The sequence below is a fragment of the Otolemur garnettii genome, unplaced genomic scaffold (assembly GCF_000181295.1).
Source record: "Otolemur garnettii isolate 467f Iridium unplaced genomic scaffold, OtoGar3 scaffold00089, whole genome shotgun sequence".
Lineage (NCBI taxonomy): Eukaryota > Metazoa > Chordata > Mammalia > Primates > Galagidae > Otolemur > Otolemur garnettii.
The window spans coordinates 6,193,470-6,201,262 of NW_003852484.1; the positions used below are offsets into that span (position 1 = coordinate 6,193,470).

At 42.2% G+C, this 7,793-nt stretch overlaps 1 protein-coding gene across 1 annotated transcript in view; it reads right to left on the reverse strand.

Annotated features, from left to right (window-relative positions):
• ARHGAP31 (Rho GTPase activating protein 31) overlaps positions 1–7,793 on the reverse strand; it is a 127,866-nt gene that overhangs the window by 9,007 nt on the left and 111,066 nt on the right. The window lies entirely within an intron of this gene.

A 7,793-nucleotide genomic window follows, 5' to 3' on the forward strand; every position in this document is an offset into this window, starting at 1 on the left:
AAAAAAAAAAAAAAAGTCCCATCAATGCCTGTTTTCTTAAATGTTCTTATCAAAAAAGCATACTGAATTTTGTCAAATGCTTTTTCTGCATCTATTGACAGGGTCACATTTACTTAACAAAGGATGTGAAGGATCTCTACAGAGAGGCTTAAGAAGCACTGAGAAAAGAAATAGCAAAGGATGTTAACAGATTGGAGAACATACCATGCTCATGGCTGGGAAGAATCAACATTGTTAAAATGTCTATACTACCCAAAGCAATCTATAGATTTAATGCCATCCCCATTAAAATATCAATGCTATGCCTTGAAGATCTTAAAAAAATAGTTCTATGTCTCATATAGAACTGGAAAAAAGCCTGAATAGCCAATGCAATTCTACAAAATAAGAACAAATCTGGAGGCATCATGTTACCAGATTTCAGGTTACACTACAAGTTCATAGTGATCAAAATAGCATGGTATTGGCATGCAAATAGAGACATAGATCTATGGACCAGAACAGAGAACCTTAAGATAAAGCCAGGCCTATATCATCATCTGAACTTTAATAAAGCAAACAAAAGCATACACTGGTAAAAAGAATCCCTATTTAATAAATGGTGCTGGGAAAATGGGTTAGCCACATGTAAAAGGCTAAAACATGACCCACATTTTTCATCACTTACAAAATGAGCCCATGCTGGATACAAGATTTAAAACTAAGATACAAAACTATAAAATTTCTAGAATAAAGTTTAGGAAAAACTCAACAATATTGGTCTTGGGAAATGATTTATGAAGAAGACCCCAAAGGCAATTGCAGTAACAACAAAAATAAATAAATGAGACCTGATCAAGTTAAAAAGTTTCTGCACAGATAAGGACAAAATCAATAAAGCAAAGAGACAACCTTCAGGATGGGAGAAAATATCTGCATGCCACAAATACAACAAAGAGCTAATAACCACAATCTCTAAAGAACACGAGCAAATCAACAAAAAAAGTGCAAATAACTCCATTAAAAATCTTTACTCATGAGGAGAGAAGAATAGCTAAAACAAACTCGTGAAAATCACCATCTTTATTATTAGAGAAATGCAAATCAAAACCACTTTGAGATATCACCTAACTTTAATGAGAATGGCCCACATCACAAAGTCCCAAAGCAACAGATGCAGGTGTGGGTACAAAGAGATGGGAATACTCCTGCACTGTTGGGACAACAAACTAGTACAGCCTTAATGAAAAGAAGTATAAAGAGTCCTTAAAGAACTAAAGTAGGGCTTCCATTTGATCCTGCAATCCCATTACTAGATATTTACTCAAAAGAAAAAAGTCATTTTACCATAAGGACATTTGCACTGGAATGTTTCTAGCAGCTCAATTTACAATCACAAAGATGTGGAAACAATCCAAGTGTCCTTCAACACATAAGTGGATTAATAAACTGTGGTATATGTATACATGGAGTACTATTCAGCCATAAAAAGATGGAGGTTTTATATCCTTTGTTACAATTTAGATGGATTTGGAGAATACTCGCCTAAGTAAAGTATCACAAGAATGGAAAAACAAGCATGTACTCAATACTAATTTGAAACTTGTAGATTAACAACAAAAAGCTCCTATGAAAGAAAAACTCAATTAAATTCAAGAAGGGGGACTGGGAGTCAGCGGGTTCCTGTCCACCGGGAACAATGAGCATGCGCATGGCCCACTTCCTGAGTGAAGGACACAACTACAACTTGGACTCTGCCTTAACAAATGCAGACAATTGTGACCTAATTATGTGTACCCTCACATTAATCTCTCACACATATACACACACAAAAGACAGAAACCTAACAACACCTCCTTAAAGCCTTCCCAGACCTGTCTCCTTGGTCACCCTCCATGTCTTCATCTCTGCGGCTTCATCCTGTTCCACAGGCCCACTGACTCTTATGGATAACCACTTTTATTAGTTTGTTGGTTCATTAGTTTTATTTATTTACTTACTTAATTTGACACAGGGTCTCACTCTTATTTTCTGGGCTACCGTGCATTGGCATCATCACAGCATGCTCAAACTCCTGCACTCAAACAATCCTCCTGCCTTAGCCTCTTGAGTAACCAGGACTACAGGTGTGCTACCATGCCTGGCTAATTTCATACTTTTTGTAGAGATAGTGTCTCAGTCTTGCTCAAGCTTGTCTCAAACTTCTGGCCTCAAGCAATCTTTTTGTCTCAGCCTCCCACAGTGCTAAGACTACAGGTATGAACCATTGCACCAGGCCAATAATTTATTTCTGCATAGACACTTGTACTGTATATATTTTTATTTCTTACTCTTATTACATACCAGATGATATATATGGTTGTTTGCTTTACATTTTCTCACTTAACATGTCTTAAAGTCTATGCCATTATTAGCAGACAGGAAATTGACCATAATTTAGGATGTGGCCTAGTTGGAGTTCTCCTTAAAGCAGAGCCTGAAACAAGATCCTGGTAGCAGGTGGCTGATTTGGAAGGTGGTTCCAGAAAGCAGAAATGAGGAAGTGAAATAGGGATGGAGGCTAAGTCAATAAAGAGTATGGTGTTGAGCTGGTTTCCAGGGTGAGCAACTGAGACTCGGTTCCTGTAACCTCTGAGGAGCTATGCAGAGTGTGCCCCACAATAATCCCTTCATTGTGAGGCTGGGTCATTTATCAATTGATTCCTGGCCTGTTTCAGTAGAAAGCTGCCCCAGTTAATTCTCCATACTTCTGGGCTGTCCCAAGAAAGGGCTGAGTGAGGATCTCCTTTCAGAAAGAGCCCTGAGGTAGAAAACTAGAAACAAAAGGTGGACACTTGAGGTAGGGTGCCTTCTGTGTGCACAGAAACTGTCCCCCACAGATGTGCAGGGGTTTGAGGGAAGTGGTGCAGATCTCACAAAGCTATGGGCTCTGTAGGACTTCACTGAGTGGATGCACCCTAGTTATTCAACCAGTACTCTAGAGATAGGCATTGCCAATCTTTTACTATTACAAATAATGCCATGATATGCATACATCATGTTGTACTTGTGCAGCTATTTATTTACAATAAATTCTTGGAAGTAAAATTTCTGGGTGAAAGGGTAAATGCATTAATGATTTTTTATTTTGTTTTTTTTTTGAGAATTTTTTTTTTTGACACAGTGTTTCACTGTGTCACCCAGGCTGGAGTGCTGTTGTATGATCAAAGTTCACTGCAGCCCTGAACTCTTGGGCTCAAGTGATCCTCCTGCCTCAGCCTCCTGAGTAGGTAGGACTACAAGCATACATCTCCACCTCTTTGTAGCCCTCACAGCCCACCTCCAGATCAATCTCTCCCTTCTCCCACCTCTTAAAGTTTTCAGTTTTATTACCTATGGGGTGCCTAATCGTCAGGTTACCATTATATTTCCACATGTATGTGGACTTGGCTTCCGTCCGTGGGTAAATTCCTCAGAACAGAGGTGGTATATATTCCTAAAAATTACCTGCTAAGAGTCTATGAGTCCAACTAATTTTTGTTGGTTGACAGATTTGGCAGCTGCTGCTAAGCTACAAAAGAATATTTATAACTCAAAAGGGAAGGGCATTGTCAAGTTGTTCGTTATGCACATAGTGGATGACCAGGGAGGCAAAGATTGCTAATTGTCCCCCAATATCCATTCTCTTTTTTTTCTTTTTTGAGACAGAGCCTCAAGCTGTCCTCCTGGGTAGAGTGCTATGGCATCACAGCTCACAGTAACCTCCAACTCCTGGGCTCAAGCGATTCTCCTGCCTCTGCCTCCCAAATAGCTGGGACTACAGGTGCCAGCCATAATGCCCAGCTATTTTTTGGTTGCAGCCATCATTGTTTGGCAGGCCCAGGCTGGATTTGAACCCGCCAGCTCAGGTGTATGTGGCTGGCTCCTCAGCTGCTGGAGCCATAGGCGCTGAGCCATTCTCTTCTTTATTCAAGTTAGAACCTCTCCCATCATCCAAGTTTTAGCTTGGCACACAGCAGTCCAGCTAGGGACATTTCATGTGAACTAAGTTTGGCAGATCGGATGGAGTGGAAGCAAGGCGTGCAACTTCTGGGTTACAGCCTTGGGTAGAAGCTGCTCGGCTTCTTCCTCTTATCCCCTCTCATGAGTGGGAATATGGATGTGGGAGTGCTGAGCCCACTTAGACCATGCGCATAAGGACAATGTTCTTGGGTATGGCTGAAGGAGCCTGGATCTCTAGATGCTCTCCTGAAGCACAACTTCCTTCCTCTGGACCTACACGTAGAGTAGAAATAAACTTCTATCTTGTTTGAGCCACAGTATTTTTAGTTTTCTATGTCATAGCAGCTTAGCCTATATCCTAACTAACAGAGTTTATGAGCTAGGCTTGCTCCTGGTTAAAAACAATAACAAAAGCAAACAGACAAACAAAAAACAGGGCAAAACTTTTAGAATTTCAACTAGTTAAGAGAATTCTATTGTAAATTCTTCAGCAAAAAAATGGTGCATGTCTCTTGGGGAAATTCTGGATTTTCATTTGTCAAGCTTTCTTAAAGCTATGTGGTTATTCCAATCTTCCTGTAATAAGAATTTCTTTTTTTTGAGACAGAGCCTCAAGCTGTCACCCTGGGTAGAGTGTTGTGGCATCACAGCTCACAGCAACCTCCAACTCCTGGGCTCAAGCGAGTCTCCTGCCTCTGCCTCCCAAGTAGCTGGGACCACAGGCGCCCCCTACAACGCTTGGCTATTTTTTTTGTTGCAGCCATCATTGTTTGGCATGCCCGGGCTGGATTCCAACCCGCCACCTTAGGTGTATGTGGCTGGCGCCTTAGCCACTTGAGCCACAGGCGCCGAGCCAATAAGAATTTCTAAAATGCAGGGAGTGTTAGTTGTAGCTTTTAAGTTAGCTTAAGAAAGAGCTTCTGTAGCTAAAAGTTCACTTTTAGATGGATCAGGTTTGTGGGCTTTTTCCTCCCTGGCTGAGCATTAGGTTACCCTGGAATCAGGTAAAAGTTAGATAATCAATTATAAAATAATGACTATATTGATTAATCAAACTTTTCATGTGGAATAATCAATGATCTAAGTATCAGCATTTCAGTTAAAGTGCACTACTTAGTTGCTATCTCTTATGCCTCAGGCCACACTGGAATTTCACCTAGATTAGCCTGAAGTAGGACAGTTGGTTGGACTATAATGATTAAAAATTGTAATTAGGTAACCTGGAAAATTGTCTTTAATTTTTTTTCATTTACCCACTGTTACTGCTTAAAAGAAAGAAAAATATTTTATTGATGAAGATGAAGATTTCTATTTGGAATAATTATGGACGGAGATAGGAAGTTTAAATTAATCTGCTTCAATCAAAGAGCAGAGTGTGGGGATCTGTTGTCCCTGAATCTCCCAGCTCCTCCCTCTTGTCCTGGGTTCTAGGCCTACATGGCTATCTCCCACAAGGTCCTTCATTCTGCCCTGACCACTCACTAGTCACAGGCATAAAGGCAGGCTGAAGTCTCTGTTAGTGTCTTTCCCAGAAAAATTTAATACAGTCTGGGTATTCTTATTTACAGAGAGAGAGAGAAAGGTAAAAGACTGTCTCCTGGTCCATCTTTGGAGCCCAGCAACCCTCTGTTTTGAAGTGGGTAACCAATCTCACAAAGCCTTTAGAAACACTATTTTCCTTAAAGGCTTCCTCTCCTCCCCACCACCCCACGGACCATTCTCCAGATAAGGTATCGCTTGATGCCTCTGAGTTTTGCTCTTGAAGGGAAAGGGAAGGAAACAAGATTAACATTTATTGACATCTTCAAAGCCAGACCATGGGGTAGGCCTTTTACAGACATTGCCCCATTTGACCTCACTGCAGCCTTTGGGATAGGAGCCTCCCCTGTTACGCAGATGAGAAATAGACTCAGAAATTACCCACTGTCAACCTGCCAAAAAGTGGTAAAGCTAGCCTATGAATCAGCCCAGTTGGGTTCCGAAACCTAGACATTTCCCACAGTAGTTAGCTGCCTCTCAGCCCCATCTCATCTTTCCTGCAGAGAGAAATTCTACCCATTTTTGAAGGCCCACCCTGATGTCATCTCTTCTAAATCTTCCTGGAACCCTTCTGAGAGAACTGTCTCTCCCTCATGCCTTTGCCGTCGCTTCTGAACACCTCTGTCATGACACTTTGGGTACTTAGGCCCTCATTCCAAAAAGCTAGAAGAAGCTTTTATGCTATTTCTACAGGCTGACCCTGTGCTGAACTTCAGTACAGAGTTTCAGATTCCCTTCCTTGTTTGTGAGCTTGCTTGGCAAGGGGCGGGCGGGGGAAGATCAGGTCTTTGTAGCTCCACAGCCCACAGCAGACACATGAGGGAGCGTGGTGGGGTGCTCACAAGCATGGGTTTCTAAGTCGGGATTGAAATCCTGGTTTCTTCCCTTCCTTGCTATGAGCCACTGGGAAAATTACTTATGCCTCTCTAAGTAAATGGGGATGACAGTAACTACCGATACCTCATATAGGACTGTTGTGAGGAGAAATGAGATACTATGTGTAGAGTGTTGAGGACTCTGCCTGAGAACATGACAGGTGCTAAAAAATAGCTAGCGAATATTAATTGGAAAGAAACATTCTTAATCCACAAACACACACTTTAGTTTGACTATCAGCTATATTTTCCTTCAGGATTTTTCCTACTTCTACTTTATGTGGCTTCCATTTTATTGCTGGTCAAAGAACCCTTCCTCACTCCAGGCATGCCCAGAGACTCAAGTCCGGCCAGTCTCAGAACACTGTTAGCCTGGCAACAGGGACTGGTCCAAGACTGGGCATGTGATTCAGGCAGAATTCTTCCTGCAGGGAAACTGGGAGAAAGATGCTCTTTCTCTTTCTCTTTTTTTTTTTCTTGAGACAGAGTCTTTCTATGTCACCCTTGAAATGGGGTGGCAATGGGGTCACAGTTCACAGCAACTTCAAACTCTTGAGTTTAAATGATTCTTTTGCCTCAGTGTCCTGAGTAGCTGGGACTACAGGTGCCCACCACAATGCCTGGCCTTTGTTTTTTTTTAGAGACAGAGTCTCACTTTATCGCCCTCCGTAGAGTTTTGTAGCATCACAGCTCACAGCAACCTCCAACTCCTGGGCTTAGGGGATTCTCTTGCCTCAGCCTCCCGAGTAGCTGTGACTACAGGTACCCACCACGATGCCCAGCTATTTGAATGGTAACTATGTACATTAATGCACTCCCAGCTATTTTTTTGTTGCAGTTTGGCCGGGGCTGGGTTCAAACCCACCCACCCTGGGTATATGGGGCTGGCGCCCTACCCACTGAGTCACAGGCACCGCCCATCCAGCTATTTTTTTGGTTGTAGTTATCATTGTTGTTTAGCACGTCTGGGCTGAGTTTGAACCCGCCAGCCCCATGTATGTGGCTGGCACCCTAACCACTGAGCTATGGGCGCCGAGCCCAGAAGGCTGCTCTTTCTCATTGCTAACCCTACTGGCCATATTCTCTGCAGATATGCAGTAGAAATGGAGGAGAGAGAATGAGTCTGGAAGAGTTAAATCCCCATTTCAGCTCTGCAGCTCTGCATTCCATTCTGTGAGCTTTCCCTCCCTCCTCCTCACTATGTGAGTAGATACAACAGTAATGGAAAACATTTATATTATATATAGGCACATATTAGACACTGTGTTGAGAGCTTTGTATGTATCAACTAATTTAATATTCTCAACAAAATCATACCTAAAGAAGGTAGGATTATTCCCCTCTTAAGAAATTGAGGCACAGGCTCGGCGCCTATAGCTCAACCAGCTAAGGCGCCAGCCACGTACACCTAAGGTGGCA